This window comes from Grus americana, chromosome 20 (assembly GCF_028858705.1).
Source record: "Grus americana isolate bGruAme1 chromosome 20, bGruAme1.mat, whole genome shotgun sequence".
Classification (NCBI taxonomy): Eukaryota; Metazoa; Chordata; class Aves; order Gruiformes; family Gruidae; genus Grus; species Grus americana.
Genome location: NC_072871.1, coordinates 4,035,935 through 4,050,819, shown reverse-complemented (window position 1 = coordinate 4,050,819; position 14,885 = coordinate 4,035,935). Strand labels below are relative to the sequence as shown.

The window sequence follows — 14,885 nt, the reverse complement described above, 5'->3', positions numbered from 1 at the left end:
TTTTTTCCTGCTGGAGAGGGATTTTTTAGCAGGGCCTGAGGGCTGCTGCGTTTTAAAAGCCCTGGGAGTAAAGCTCTCTGCTCAGGCTAGAAAGTGATGGGTGCTGCCTCTTGTGCTCCAACTTGAATGCTTAGCCCTGGAGGAGGTACCACCGAGCCTGGGAGAGCAGGAGAGGCTCTCTTTCCAGCCAGAGCCTAATTTTATAAATGCTTCGTCTTAATTCTCGAAGCTCGCTCTTGCTTCACGCACAACTCCGGCGCCTGGGTCTGTGGCGAACGCCTGCAGACTTTCCTCCGATCTCAGCTTCTGTGGGGAGGGGGATGGGACTAGAAATAATTCTGTTGTTGTACTTTCGTCTTGATGCCTGATGCTGTTGTCTCAGATGAGGTGCCTGAGCTGCCTGTGGTCACTTTTATCCTTTTCTGTGCCTTAATCAGCCTGGGGATCCTCCAAGGGAACCGTTGAGGATGCCGTATGGACAGCGCGGTGTTTACTCTGCCAGGTCACCGAAGGTTTTTTGTTGATCTCTTCTTTATCTGCTAGCTTTCTTGCTTTTTGGTGTCTGAACCTAGGATAATTCGAGTACCTGCTTAACTTTAGGTCCAAGATACTGCTTGGCATCGCTGGGTTGTGACTTCCAGCGTATCGTGCTGCGTGCCACAGGCATGTCGAGGTGTGCCCGCGTGCAGGCTGACCTGGTGGGCACCTACCACGAGTCCCTTCCCATAGCTTGTGGAAGGTGTGATGTGCCAGCGTAGGAAAATGACTGTCTGTGTCTCCTGGTCCCGTCATTTTACCTTCTGTGAAGGTTTCTTGTAACAAGCGCCTGTAATAAATAAGTTGGTGGTACTTCTTGAGCCTCTTGGGTTCTGGCTTTGCAGTGTGGCTTCCTTAGACACGGTTGGTCAACCACAAAAATCCCAAACAAACCAGATACTCTATTTCAAGTAATAAAAGTGAAAAATCAAAGATTTGATGCAGTAGGAATGACATTTACCTTACAGTGATTAAAAGTAACAAGAAGTTTCATGGTTCACTGAGTTGAATTTTCAGATTAGAGTACAGTTTCTTCAGGGACTGAGTGTGAATTGCGCACTGATCTAAATATATCAGAAGGCAAAGAAACCCCTCTGTGTGTAGCTTAGGTAATAGCTCAAGTTGGAGGAGAGAAATTTGTCTTGATAGATCAGAGACATGATCTTATATAGCAAATCCTATTTCTCTGAGTGACTGCCGATAAAGAGGCCATGTCTTGGTCTAAAAAATTCTCTTTCATTTGCCTGGGATATTGGTTTTGTGTGTACTCTTTAATGTGGAGCACTTGTCTTGCAAAACCCTCTTTTTGTTGCTGCCCCTTCCCGGACAAAAGACCCCAAAACGTCCCCTCCTGTTCCCCTGAACCCACAGGCGTCAGTCGGATCGGAAGATAAATGGAAGCTTTGCCTGTGGTGGGATGGCTTCATCACTGTCGTGAAATTAATCAGCACGTTGCCTCCAGAGAAGGTAAAACGCTTGTCCTTCCCCAAGGTCTAGCTCATGAATTGCTGTGGATGTTCTGATATTTCAAATTTGTTGCATTTCTTACCGTCTCCTGGTGTGGCAACTGAGTCTTGCTTGCAGTTAACTCTTTTCTGGGTGAGTGCTTTAGAGGATTTCTGCTGGCTTGTTTTTCTAGTGCAGGAAGTAATGCCGGGGTTTTCCGTAGTGTTTTTTGGCCGCTGCATCATTTTCTAAGTTCATCGATGGTTGGGAACCTGAGAGCAGCTGCTGCCTCGGAATGGGCTCTTGGAGGTGAAAATCACGTTACACGTGGGAGGTCAGCCGAATGGCTTTGGAGTGACTTGGGGGCAGGGATTGCTTTAAACAGTGGCATCTCTTTGCCAAAATCTTCGATAGCCCTTACTGTTAGCTGATTTCTGATGCTTACGTGTATTTATGTGCGTTGCTGAACGTGTTTAGTGGCTATCTGGGCCTGAGCTCAGGAAGACATGTAAAAGCTGATGTCCTGCTGATCGCAAATGTGTTGAGGGCTCCCTAATGCTTTTGCTGCTAGCAAAGACCGTGTTCTGGCGTCCTGGTGGTAAGGATGGGGTAGAAACACCTCCTCAGCACACACCTCAGGACAGCCATGCTGACTGGCGTCCTGGAGGCATTCTTGGGAGAGAAAAAAACCCACCCAACCCAAAAACATGAAGCAGGCAGAGCTGAGTCCTGGTGCTGATACTACGGACTCTGAAGTGAAGTAAGTTGAGAATAAATTGAGGCCACTGTGTTCTGCAGGGTTCAAAAGTCTTTCCAGGCCAGGAAGCACGAAATAAAACATTGCCTTGCTTGGTGGCAATGACTTTAGGCGCTGTGGCTAAGTCAGGCAATCTGTAGTCCTGGGCCTGCTCAGCAATTCCCAGCTTAGTAAGTCTCCGGAGGCTGGAGCGATTCCTGTGCCTCTCGTTACTCCTTTGCATTAAAGCAGGGTGGGGGATCTGTAGCTAAAGGCTGGCAGGTGCCAGAGCCTTGTCTGCAGCAGTGTGAAACTTCTGCTGGTTCTTTTTAAGGGCAGACCCAGTTAAAATAGGCTGAGGAGATAGATGCGCTGAGTCGGTGGCTGGTACAAAGTGCGTGCAGTGCTCTGTGACCCTGTTCTTTAAAGGATTCCTCCTTCTAGGAAGGAAACAACTTTTTCTGTTCCCTGACAACGTGAGACTTCATTCCCTTAAGTGAGTAAAAGCGAGAGCTTCCAGGGTTGCATCCCTGCCTGCCGGGTAAGCCTGGTCTGCAGGAGCTGCTGCACGACTGAGACGAAAGGAGAAAGCAGCCCTAGGAAATGCCCGGGCAGCCGAGCCCTGGCCCACGCTGTGCCGGGAGCAGCAGGAGCAGCAGCAGCAGCAGCCGCCCGCCCGCGGGAGCCGTGGGTCGCGAGTGGCGCGCGGGAGCCCACTAGGGGGTGGTGGGAGCCCGGAGATGCTGGGCCAGCAGCACCCGCGGTGCGGGGAGCCCGCAGCACCCGCTCTGCCCGGAGCCCGCTCTGCAGTGGGTGCAGCCCGCACGCAGCCTCCTGCCAGCGGGTGGGGGCCCAGGAGGGAATGGTTTCGTCCTCCCCAAACAGAGAGAGAAAACTTTTGTTTCCTTGTTGCATCCTTCCCGGACTGCGGTGGGGGACCTGCTGCCGAAACGCCGATCGGCAGCTCTAGTTTGCTCGGTGTCCCTTCTTCAGCGGGGTGTCTCGGTTTCTGTATATCCTATGCCTCGTTTTATTTTTTCTCTCCGGTGTTGGAGACAAGAAGGATGTTTCTCCCCGTACCCCTCAGTTACATTGCTATAAAATTACCCAGCAAAGCACAGTGATGGCAGGAAATGACAAATGTAACTTTGCCACCAGTGCGTTATGAATTGCTGTGCATCCCCTTTCCTGAAAAAGCATCCTGCCCTTTCCTTAACCTTGGATACAACTGATGCTTTGCGGTATTTTTTTTTTTCCCCCTCTAATTCTTCTAGTGTTACGCTGGCAAATGGTGCAGCCTATCATTGACTTTATTCTTATACAATGAGGTCTCTCTAAGGTATGTATCTTGATTTAGTCAGCAGCCATGTGTTCTGTACAATAGCTGCTCCACAAGCAGCGTAGCCTGCTTTAAGTGCAATTCAGGGAACGAAGCAGTTAGCTTCCGAGCTAATTTAGATGAGCTCTGTCTATGTGTGAGCAGATATATATAGAGGAGAGAGAAGGAAAGAGGCAGACAAATTTTCACCACTGCTCTTAGCCAGTAGTGGCTTACATAAGAACAGTTTACTACACACTTCTCATAAATGGCTTTAATGGATGCTGTTTGATGGGCGTCTGCAGTGCTACAAGGTGCTTTGTTTCGGTGGCTGTCAGGAAAGGTGCTCGTGCATCTGCGTTACCAGTGTCCCACCATGGCCCCTGTGTGTGGCTGATGATTATTCCCTGTTTCTCAAAGCTCTGCAGCTCCTCTTTCCTCAGCGGTTCGGTGCCACTTTTTTAACCTTCTTTCTTAACTTGTCCTGAAGCCATCTTGTAACTTGAACTACTTCTCTTTAAAGTAAGAACGCATTAAAACAAGGGAAAGCACTTAGTTCCTTGTGGATTGTTTGAATTTACCGCTTTTTCTGCAAATCCTTGAGCAGGATTTTGCTGCCCTTGCTTTTGTCAATAACTCCCGCTTTTGCACAGCGGGGTGGAGGGGCTGAAGGGTTACCTGGGGAGCGTGGGTGCGACTGAAGCTTTTTGATGCCACTGGTCAGAAGCGCCGTGCCCTGCTTTGAGTTTGCCTGCGAGATGCGGAGCAGCCTCATGCGGGTAGCAGAGGGAGGGCATGCCTGGCGTGACACCCTGCTCATCGGGGCATGGCAGCTAAAAACTGGGTTGTTTCTGCAGAGAGAAGCTGATGACCAAAGTTTGGTTTCAACACCTCCCTTTTCTCTTAGCTGCTTCCTGCTAGACTTGAAGAGCTGCACTGCACATCTAGGCAGAGGTTTGGTTAATCAAGTGTTGGGTTTTTTTGTTTATTTTTCTTTTTTCTGGCTGTTCTCAAAGTAGTCCAAGGCATAGAGTCACGTCTTCCACCAGGTGAGTGGAGGGAGCCAGGAAGCCCCAGCGAGGTGGTACAGTGAAGATGAAACGTGTTGGTGGGCTCCTTGGGATGGGGACTAGGGGGGATGTAGACCTGAGTGCAGGAGATGCTTCCCTTCCCCTTCAGGCCCATCCACAGCTGTGCATGGCCGTGGGGTCTGGGTCAGGTCACCGGTGGCAGGGGCTGCCTGGGGAGGGAGTAGGAAAGAGGGAAAACCTTCTGGTAGCAGTTTTCTCCCCTCCTTGTATGAAGCTATGTGATTATTTAAGCTTTCCAGGCCATTGGGTTCTTGGAAAGGGAAGGAAGAAGAGCCTGGCTTGGGCTTGGGTTGTACTGGCAACGTGGGTCCTGAGCTTGAGATCTGCCACCGTAGCTGCAGGAGAGACAAGGCACAAAACGCCCATGAAAATGGGTCAGTCCTCAGGTGACCGCTTCCCTCCAAAGCCAAGGTCGAATGTGGCTTGTTCAGCACAGCGGGCTGTGGACTTGCAGGGATTTTGCTTCGTCTCAGGTATTTGCTGGGGTGAAAATCCCAGTAAAAACTGGGAATCTGTAACCGAGCGGCAGGCTGTACTCGGGGAGTTGCTGCTTTCCAAGAGTACCCGCGTTGACCAGCTAGTGGCAACAGAAGATTAACTATAGAGAGAGGAGCCGGTTTTTTGCAGCTGAACTGTCAGGCTGGAGTAGCAGGAGGAGGCTGTTGGCTGGGGGTCCCCTCTGCTCCCCGCTTCCTCCCATGTGATGGCACCGGCTTTTCCATCATGTTGATGTGCCAGAAATCTTTATTGCTCTTTTGCTGGAGGAAAAAAACCCACGTACTTTTCTTCAGAATTAGGTGAGGAGCTTGCATTTCTCCATGGGGGCCGGGGAGGTGAGTGACCTCCGAGTGCCACCATACAGACAGACGTTACCTCCAAAACTTGCTGCCTTTTCCTTTCTAAGCCGTAAAAGTGTGAACCCCGGCTGCGTGATGGACAAACCTTTGTGCTGCCTCAGTGATACGGTGCTGACGTGCAGCGTTGTATGGCTGTGAAACTGGGCTGAGCCCTTGGGCTTTCCTGGTGTAACAGGAGTTCAGACGCGGGTCTGGCTGGGACGGGAGGAGAATAGATTGATGCCACTTGTGGGAACGATGAGGTATTGATCTTATGTTACCATGACATATATGTCAGCAGTTGCAGGTGGCTTGAGAAACACCTTCCATCACACCAAAACGCCTTGTAGAGTGAGGGGGTAGACTGGGGTTGGAGAGTGAAAGGAGAAGTGAAGAAAATAGAAATGCCTCGACCGAAGCCTTTTGTCGTCTGAAATGCCCGCAGTACAGCTCGTGTCGGGAGCGTTCTCCCAGCTGCAGCCATCTGAAATGGGGAGTGATGAACCTCGGCCAGTCTTTCCCTGCTGCTCCCCTGCCCTGCCCCTGTCCCTACCTGTGGGGTGGGCGATGGCATCGAGCAGAGATGCTTCTTGTGTGTAACCAGCTTGAGAAGCGGTGCCACTTAAAAGAATTGAATGCTTGTGCTGCTACTCGGGTCTCAGCTAATGTGGTTAAGGTTTCCAGTGTCCAGACAGTATGGAGACACTTAATGGTATTGAAGAAGCAGAATGGCACGTGGAGGGGATGAGCAGTGATCTTGGCTGCCTGCATCTGCACTGGCTGGGTGAGGCTTTCTGCTTGTCTCCTGGGAAGGAGGCAGGTGGGGGGGGGGGAAATAAAATCACAGAGTAAATGATTTTGGTCCATCGATCCCTTTGGGTATCTTCCCTGTGTGCCGTGCAAGCAGCACAGCCCTTGAGTGCATCCAGCGTGTTTATCCCGCTGCCGTCCAGGGAGGAAGGAGGAATTCCTTGCAGGAGGATGCTGGGCTGTGACTGCCTGGGAGAAGATGGGGCAGATAAGATTTGGAGCCAGGGCTCTCTGCCTGTGGGCAGAGGCGGCTGGTGGGGAGGAAGACAGAAGTTCCCCTCTGTTTCTCATTATCTGTTCCCCACCAGTCTTGCACCCCTCCCTCTGTGCTTCCACCTCTCCCGTCTCCGTGCAAGAGAAAGTCTGTATGAAACCGCAACTGGCTTTGAAAGCAGCAGCGAAAGGGGAGAAATTTTCCATTAGCAGCATCAGCAGTAAAAGAGATTTTTTTCCCAGTCACCTGGTAACTGCTGTATTTAGGAAGATTACTGAGCTGATGGTGTTGCTCCCAGGCATATGCTTGGGAGTGATCCTGTTAAGAGGGGGAGGCAAGGCCAGTGTAGCTGGCTGCACACAGCACGGAGGTGAGCTGGGAAAGGTTAGCTGTGCGTCTCTCCGCAGGGGACCCGCTGGGCCTAGCACCTCGCGTGCACCATCATCTGCTCTTCTGGTGCACGAGAATGACACAGAAATTGCATCGCCAGCTGCACTAATGAGCTGCAGTGGGGGGGAGTGGAGCGTGGCTCCCCGGGGCTGGGCGCTTGCCTGTCCTCGAGTGGCAGAGGGAATGCCTGGCTCCAGCCTGCCTTTGGGGACAGGCTGGCTGTTTCCGTGCCCCATACCGACCTTTCTCTGGGTCTGATGAGGTATGGCTATGGAGGGGTGCTGCCCTGGCTGCAAAGACCCTATGGACTAACTGGGGACGTGGGATCACCCTCCCAAAAGCCTGTGGCCCCAGGACTGCAGAACTGGGGTTCAGGGTCCGGAGACCCCAGATTTGCTCCCAGCCCTGCTGCTGACGGTGAGCATCCTCGCAAGAGCTCGGCTGTGCTGATACCTTTGAGGTTTTGGTTCTTTGCCCTTTTTTCCCCTCCCTTATACCTCTCTGTGGGGCAGCGGGGTGGCCTCGCCTGCGGCTGGAGCCCTGCCCTGGCTCTGCTGCGTGCGCTGGGCTCCCCGGCCAGCCCCGGGGGCTGCTGCGTGCCGAGGCGCTCACCTCACGTCAGCTGGCGTTGCAGAGCGTGCCTGTGGCTGCCGCAGTCACGGCCGTGTCTGTCCCAAGGCCGTTCACAGCCCACATCCTTCCCTTGCTGCTCTTTCTGGTTCTCGAGCGGTTGGCGTTGCAGGGAGCGCAGCGCATCCCTAAAACGCAGGATCAAGTGACAGAAAATGGGAGTTGGCAACAGCATAGGAATTTTTTTGTTTTGCCTCTAGCCAACTGCTCAGTAACAGCTTCTTGATGCACCGCTCCCGTGTCAGCAGCATGCCGTGATGGCAAACACGGGGCAATTTGTGTGCTGGAGCAGAGCATGTTCTCTGCAGCCCAGGACCTGTTGCTTGTCTGCCCCAGCCGAGGAGGACCAGGTCTGGGTGCTGAGGCTGGAAAGCCTCTCTCTACCTCTGCTCGCGCTTGCCGTGTTGCTATTGCTCTCACTGCCTGGGGGTCTGACGGGCACCGGGGTAAAAGTTGATGCCACTGACATAATTAATTACTCGTGTAGCATGCACCCAGAGCGAGATCTGCTCCTTCGGGCAGTTTCCCACTCAGATGAGCTTCCTGGGGTGAAGGGGCTCCCACGGCAGATGTTGCCAGTGGTTCCCACCTCAGTCTCAGTTAGTCAGCGCTGCCTTGCACAGGCTGCTCTGTGGGGGTGGAGGGAGATGAAAAATCCTTCACCTTGGCTTGCTGGGTCTGAGCAGTCACCTGTGAGGTGGATTCAGCATGGGGGTGGCCCTGGAGAGCTTTGGGGCTTGTTGGGACATCCTGATATGTCCCTTGTCCTTCTACCCCCATCACACTTCTTTCTTGTACTTTGTGCCTCTCGTCTGCTTAAATTAGAGGTCTTTTTGTCCTGCCCTGCAATTCTGCACCCAGAGAATTCCACTCAGGCTTTTCTAAAAGCTGCCTTGTTGGCATCACGCTCCTTGTTCCTCCATCTCTAATGTCTTGGGAAATCTGGACAGAGGGAGTTGCCCAGGAGGAGCAAGGTGTTGGGAAGGTGATCCAAAAGGTGGATGAACGTTCCCCTGTCTCTTCCATGCCGTCCAAACTGGGCAGAGCATGGTCGAGTTGTGTCTACAGACTCATTTGTAGCATTTCAAGCATCAATTAGGCTTCCAAACGAAGTAGACACTGTTTCCTTCCCTCCCTCCTGGGAACAGACAGGAGTTTGCAGGAGAGACAGCTTGAGCCAGAGCAGTGTGCTGGGGTTTACCGCCATGTGCCTGGGGCTTTTGCGGGTTCAGGCTCCGGTGTGTCCCGGGATCCCCCAGTCCCAGGGCCACCCGCTGAATGCAGCAAACGTCTCCCATCATCTTCTGTCTGGAGGAGGTGCTCGAGGTGGGCAGCTTGGAGTCTCCCAGGAGATGCCAGCGCTGGGTACCACTGGATCAAGGCAGGCTCAACTCATGGGATGGCCTTTGGGATGGGAGGCTGTGCGGTAGGTCCAGGGATGCTGTAGTGATGCAGCAGTGGCATTCTGGGGACCTGACAGGTATGTTTGGGAGTGAGATACGTTGCAGGCTGAAGGCACATCCAGCAGCAATGATGTTGACCTTATCTGTGCAGGCTGGTCCTCGACCACTGTTGCTGGAAGGGCGCTGGCTGCTCTATTTACCGTGTTCACATCAGGGACTTCAGCATTTTTCATTCCCCGCAGAGCGGAGGGAAGGCTGTAGGGGTGCATTCGTCACCTGAAGAGCCCCTGGGCTTCGGCTGAACTTTGTGTTCTAGCAATAAAACCGTGCTAGGAAATGTGTGCTGTAACAAAGCCCATGGATATAATACATCCGTATCATACTGTACCTTTCATCTTGAAGGATTCCCAAGGAGCTTTACAAACTCCGTGTGCTGCAGCCTGCCAGGGTGACTGAACGCTATCAGTAAAGGCTGCAGTCTAATCTCTGCAGTAGCATGTCCCCCCCCCGCTCCCCCTCGCAGGGGGAACTTTATGAAGTCTGATCTCGGACTAGCGCTGTGCCGGGTGTTTTCCTCTAAGCCTGAGTTGCTCAGGAGAAAAAGGAAAACCATGTAGCTGTTTGTTATGCAAAACCAGCGAAGAAATATTCTTCCTGGGGCAGTAGGAGTGGGTGGGAATTACTTTTGCGCGGCTTCAGCAGCTTTGGTTCTTGGTAGAAAAAATATTTGCAGGGGAACGTGCCCTCTGTGCAGCCCCAAGAAAGGGGATAATAAAGTTTGAGTGCTTAAGAAATTGCTTCTGGGCATAAGTGGGGTGGCAGAGTTCAGGTGACGGGTACGGGGGCTGCTTCTGGGGCAGCTCTTGGGAGGGAGACTGTAAATGTCTGCCTGGAGTATTCGGTGTGCAAGTCTTTTGTCACCCAATGTCCCGTTCTGTCCCCGCACAGCTGATGGCCTGTCCACGTCCTGCAGCCTTTGGCAACGTCTGGGCTGCTGCCGCCTCCCACTGCCTCAGGGTGGGAGCGGGGAAGGGCGATGCAGCCCTCTGCCGCCGCCACCATCGGTGGTCTGCAGCTCCAGCTGGGTTTATTTTTGCCTGCTCCTGGCTCACCTGGAGCTGTGGGGGCGGTGGGAGGTGTCTGAAGCTGCTCTTGATGGTGGCAGAGCCTGAAAATCAAAACTGAAAGTGGGATAAGGGGCACTAAACGAAGCTGTCAGCAGAGGCATATGCTTGAAAAGCGGAGGTTAGCTCGAGTCTATTTTTGTTTGGAGTGGTACACACTTAGCCTGTTTTGTTTAGCAGTTTGTTTATGGGATGTATTTTCCCATCCTGTGTAGCTCCTCAAATGTATGCTATAAACAAACTGTAAAATCAAAAGCAGCCTTTACGCATTCCCATTAAATGCATCCTGGTGCACGGGAGATCCAGGGTGCGTGGTGCGACAGGGCTGAGGTGCCTGCTGGCCCGAGGCCCTCGATTAAGGAGGGAAGTTGTTTTGTCGTGTTTGAGTATGGGAATTGCTGCGGGCGCCCCTGGGATGGAGCGGGGACGCCTCAAAAGCACGCCAGCCTTTTCGTCCGTTTGCTCTTGCATTGGAGGCTCCAAGCCTTGTGGTGCTCGTCCCCGAGGAGCACGGGTATTGCCACCTGCAGCTCCTTTAGCTCTGCCTCCTTCCCTGGACCCCATCGAGATGGTTCCTCAGCCCACCAGGAACGGGACATGGTGCTGCCAGCGTAGCTCGTGGGTCCTGGCTATGCAGAACGTTCAATATCGATTGAATTTTGAAAAGGAAACAGAGGTTTGTGGTCGTACTTACCGTAGTTGTTGCAGTTGCATGCCTTGTACTGGATCAACAGCCATGTGTTTCTCACTTTAATTTTTCTGAGCGTGATCAGAGGGGCTAGAAGTGTATTTAATTAAATAGCAACAGCCTTGCCTTTTAACGCAATTCAAGAAACCGGAGCTGCTTGAAGACACAAACTGCATTACATTGCTTTACATCTTATCACACGCAGCGCTTGCTGTTTCCTCCTCTTCTGTTCTTTGCTCTCCCCAGACAAACAGCGCAGTTGTCCTTACTGTGTTCCCGGCTTCTGCTGTGTCGAAGGAGGAAATCCATTATCTGGTGGCATGGCAGCTGGGAGGGAGGTCGGGGACGCTGCCTGTAGGGGCTGCTCGTAGCCAGCTTGGGGTCTTGCCGGAGCAGCAGTTTGCACGACAGACACGCTGCTCCTCGTTGTACTCAATTTTATTCTGCTTTTGTAGCAGCCGCCTTTGCCGCTTAGCTGACAAGCTGTTCCTTAACGCGCCGTGGCCCAGCGGCGTGCGGGAACAGGGACAAGAGCTGGGGTTTGGGCAGGATGCGAGCCCTGCCGAGCCGGAGGTGCGGGGATGCTGCCGGCCGCTGCCTCTGCTCCCCAGCAGCCCCGGGAGCGCGTGCGCTGCCCGAAATCACGCGCTGCCCAAAGTCGTGCGTGCCGGGGGAGGTTTTCTCTACTGTCTGGGCTCGCTTTAAAGACTGTTGTAAAACCTTTTCCCTCCTTGCCGATGAAGGGTTTTACAGCGTGTTGCAATGAGCCACTTACACGCAAAACAGGAGGAAAAAAAAATCCTGTTTGCAGCGCTCCTCCCAGCTGAGCGGCGTGGCAGCCCAGGGCCTGCGCTGGGGGGTGAGGTACGGGGGATTCGTAGGGGATGCTGAAGAAAAGCCGAGCCTGGTGAGAGCCTTCCCTTTGCAGAGCAACACATTGGTGTTCCTCCTGTGGCATGTCCCAGCTGCATTGCCTCCCCCAAACATATTCCCTGCTGCTCGGTAAGCTTCTCTGACGGGTTGGGGCGTGCCACGAGTCGTGTAAACCCAAGATTTTAGTGGACCTTGGTCTCCAAAGCCTCTCTCCAGCAGGAACGGTGCAAATTTGCCCGTGGATACGTGGCCCACATCTGAAGCAGCTCTGTGGATGCCTCCCTGGAACGATGGACCCTAAATTGCCCCCTGTCCTTCAGCCTCTCTCTGCGGAGAGCTGGTGTGGGACCGCAGCTCCCCGTCCCTGCTAGCGGGGGGCATTTGGGCTGGTGACGTTTTTGCCATGGCTCAAAAGGCAAGGGTTTTCTGTGGCTGTGGGGCTGCGGTTTTTAATCACTGCTTGTTCTGATCCTCTCAACACAAAACCGCTCTGAAGGCACCTGAGGGCAAACCAGCAGGTGTTAATATTCCTCTCCTTTTGCTGTTGTTGGGTGGGGGAAGAATTTAGATTCAAGAAAAGCTGTTATTTGAAATGGTGCTTCTCGCCTTGGCCGTGGCAGCTGAAGGGCAGGTGAGACCTGGGTGAGAGGAGAGGTGCTCTGGACCTGGCTGGGGAACAAGCTGCAGCTTTAATTTGGCCGGTAATGGCCGTGCAGCATTTCCCCAGTCTTCTCCATGCTCTCGTTCTTCCACCTCTATGCAAATATTTGCAGCAGTTAGGGAGCTGCCCAGGGAAATTTTTATTCCTGGCATGAACTGAGTTAGAGGGAAAGGTTGGGCCAGGAGAACAGTCTCATGGGGCCACCAAGATCCACCCTGTCCAGCAGCCTCTGCTGTGGTGGCCAGCAGAAGGTGAGGAGCAGGACACAGATCCCTAGAGCATCCTGTGGAGGTTTGCTCCTGCATTCCCACGGGATGCTTGGTTGCACATAACTGCAATAAGCATCTGTGCGTCCTGACTTGAGCTGAAAGGGTCCCACAGCAGCTCCCAAAGAGCTCCTGCATCTCTGCAAGGTTGTCCTCTCTGGGAAGTCCCCATGTTGGCAGGGGTGCTGCATTGTGCCGTGCGCAGGCGGGCTGCGGTGAGGGAAGAGGGAGTTTTTTCTTTGAGGGCTCACGGACACACCAAGTGCTGACCAGGGGCCGGCGCAGAGGGAGGGATGCTTCTGTTAATTAGCACTAGATGAAAGGAAACCTTGTCTTTATTCAAAGAGCGTCTTGTTCCAGTTTCATCGCAGCCCCTCAGTTCTGAGCTTTAAAGTTCGGTGTATGTGTGAACAATAAGTTTGGAAAGATGTTTTGAAGCCAAAATCGCAGCATTGTTATGAAAATGCTGAAGGGGAGTTGTGACACTATTTTGAAGATGAAAGTATTTTTACAATCTTAAACTGACACATTTAAAAAAAAAAAAAAGAAAAATAAAGTTTGCACGAAAGACAGCTCTCAACAACACTTTCCCTGGCCAGAATCAAACACGACCATCCCCAAAGATCGGTGAAAGCACTTTGAGGTGCTGCTGGCTTTGACTGTCGTGTAGGTGACCCTGTGTCCGGCGTGGCGAAGTGAATGGCTCTTGTTGGTGTTGCCCCGGCCGAGGGAGCAGTGGGTGCCCCTGCCCCGCCGGGTGCTTGCTTTCCTCCAGGCAGTGGATGGATCAGCAGAACAGCAGGAGGAAGGCAAGAGATGAGATGTTGATGGAGCACGGACATGTGCTGGTCCCGTCCTTGCTGCCCTCGCGATGCCCTCGCCACTTCTGACCCCAGCAGCGCTCGCTGCGGTTGGAGCTGGTCTGTGAAAATGAATTGTTCACAGCAGTTTAGCGAGCATCTCCGTAATCTCGGTGAGGAGCGAAGGGGGAGGCTGGAGCTGGCCACCTCCGGTGTCGACAGAGTCATCTCTGGGCTGCTCCTGCTCCTCAGCGTTTCCCCGGGGCTCGTCGGTTCGTGCAGTTCCGGCTCACCCGCGGGCACCGGGGAGGCTGGGCTGGGGGGGCTGCGGCTGGCCGTGAAACACCGGTATCGGGAGGGGGAATGGCCTGGCGGGCTGGGGATTTCCAGCAGCGTGGGCCCCGTCACAGCTCCTCCCAGAGCCGGGCCACCCGTCCCAACGTTGCGTCGCACGGGTTGAAGCTGTGGTCCAGCCCTGGCCGCTCGTGCGTTGCCTCCTGCTCAGGGCAGCCTCTCGCACCCCATGAAGACGTAGTGCGCAGGAAGGTGTCCGGGGTGTCTGATGAGGCTGTGCTAAGCCCCCCCTCCACTCTGCCAGCTGCCTGCGGCTCTTCTCGGCCGGGATGGCAAACGGCATCGCTGGTCGCTCACCGACCGCCTTTTCTTGGGGTTGTCTTTTCCGTGACCACCTAAATGCACCGGCTTGTGGTGATGGCTTTTTTGAATTCCCATTAAGCTGTAGTTTCCATTACGCTCTCTCAGATACCCAGGGGCCTCTGAGCACCTGCCCTATAATTAAAAGCAATCTCTTATGATGTCTGAGGGAGTTGTGCAAGGTACAGGGCCATGAGCCCTGGTCTGCTGCAGAAGAGCTGTCAGGCAGTTCCTTCGTTAGAAAACAGAGACCAAAAATTCCTCTTCCACCCCCAACTTTGTCTTCCTGCCAGCCCTGGATTCCACATTTATTTAAGGGTCTTTTCTTTTGGGCTCGGGTGGGTGTGGAGCGTGTATTTTTTGCCATGTGAGTCTGACAGGCCCTTGGGGAGGATGAGTGGGTGTCTCGAAGCGTTAGGGAGAAACTTGGCAAGTGCTTCAGCTCCAGGGATCTCTTTGCATTTTTGGCTGCATCTGCTTTTTTATCCTGCTGCTCTTAAACTTTTCTGAACCAGCAAAGTCACACCCCAGCAGCGCTGCCATCCAGGAATAACACTGCTCCCGTTCCTCGAAGGCCTGGCCGCAGAGACTAGATGGTTTCTGTGGTCCCTTCCAAGGGTGCCAGCCGCTGGATGGGACAGTCTTGGGCGCTGCCTGCCCAGAACTCCTGAATCTGAGTGTTAACTGTGGATGGGGATGGTCTTGCCTTCTCTACATCATGGAGGAGGGTCCTCCATTCTTGGAGATGGGTAGGAAGGTGCTCAGAGCTAGCTGCACAAAGGGGCAGCCATACGTGGGACGTGCATGCCATGCTTGGGTGTTTCCCGAAAGAAGGAAAAGCTCTCCTGAGCTTCTTCGAGGTGGTGTGTTTCTTGTCGTATCTTGTCCCGTGCTCCCAGCTTAGTTCCT

General features: G+C 53.4%; 1 protein-coding gene across 2 annotated transcripts in view; it reads left to right on the top strand.

Moving 5' to 3' along the window:
• ASTN2 (astrotactin 2) overlaps positions 1-14,885 on the top strand; it is a 357,525-nt gene that overhangs the window by 686 nt on the left and 341,954 nt on the right. The window lies entirely within an intron of this gene.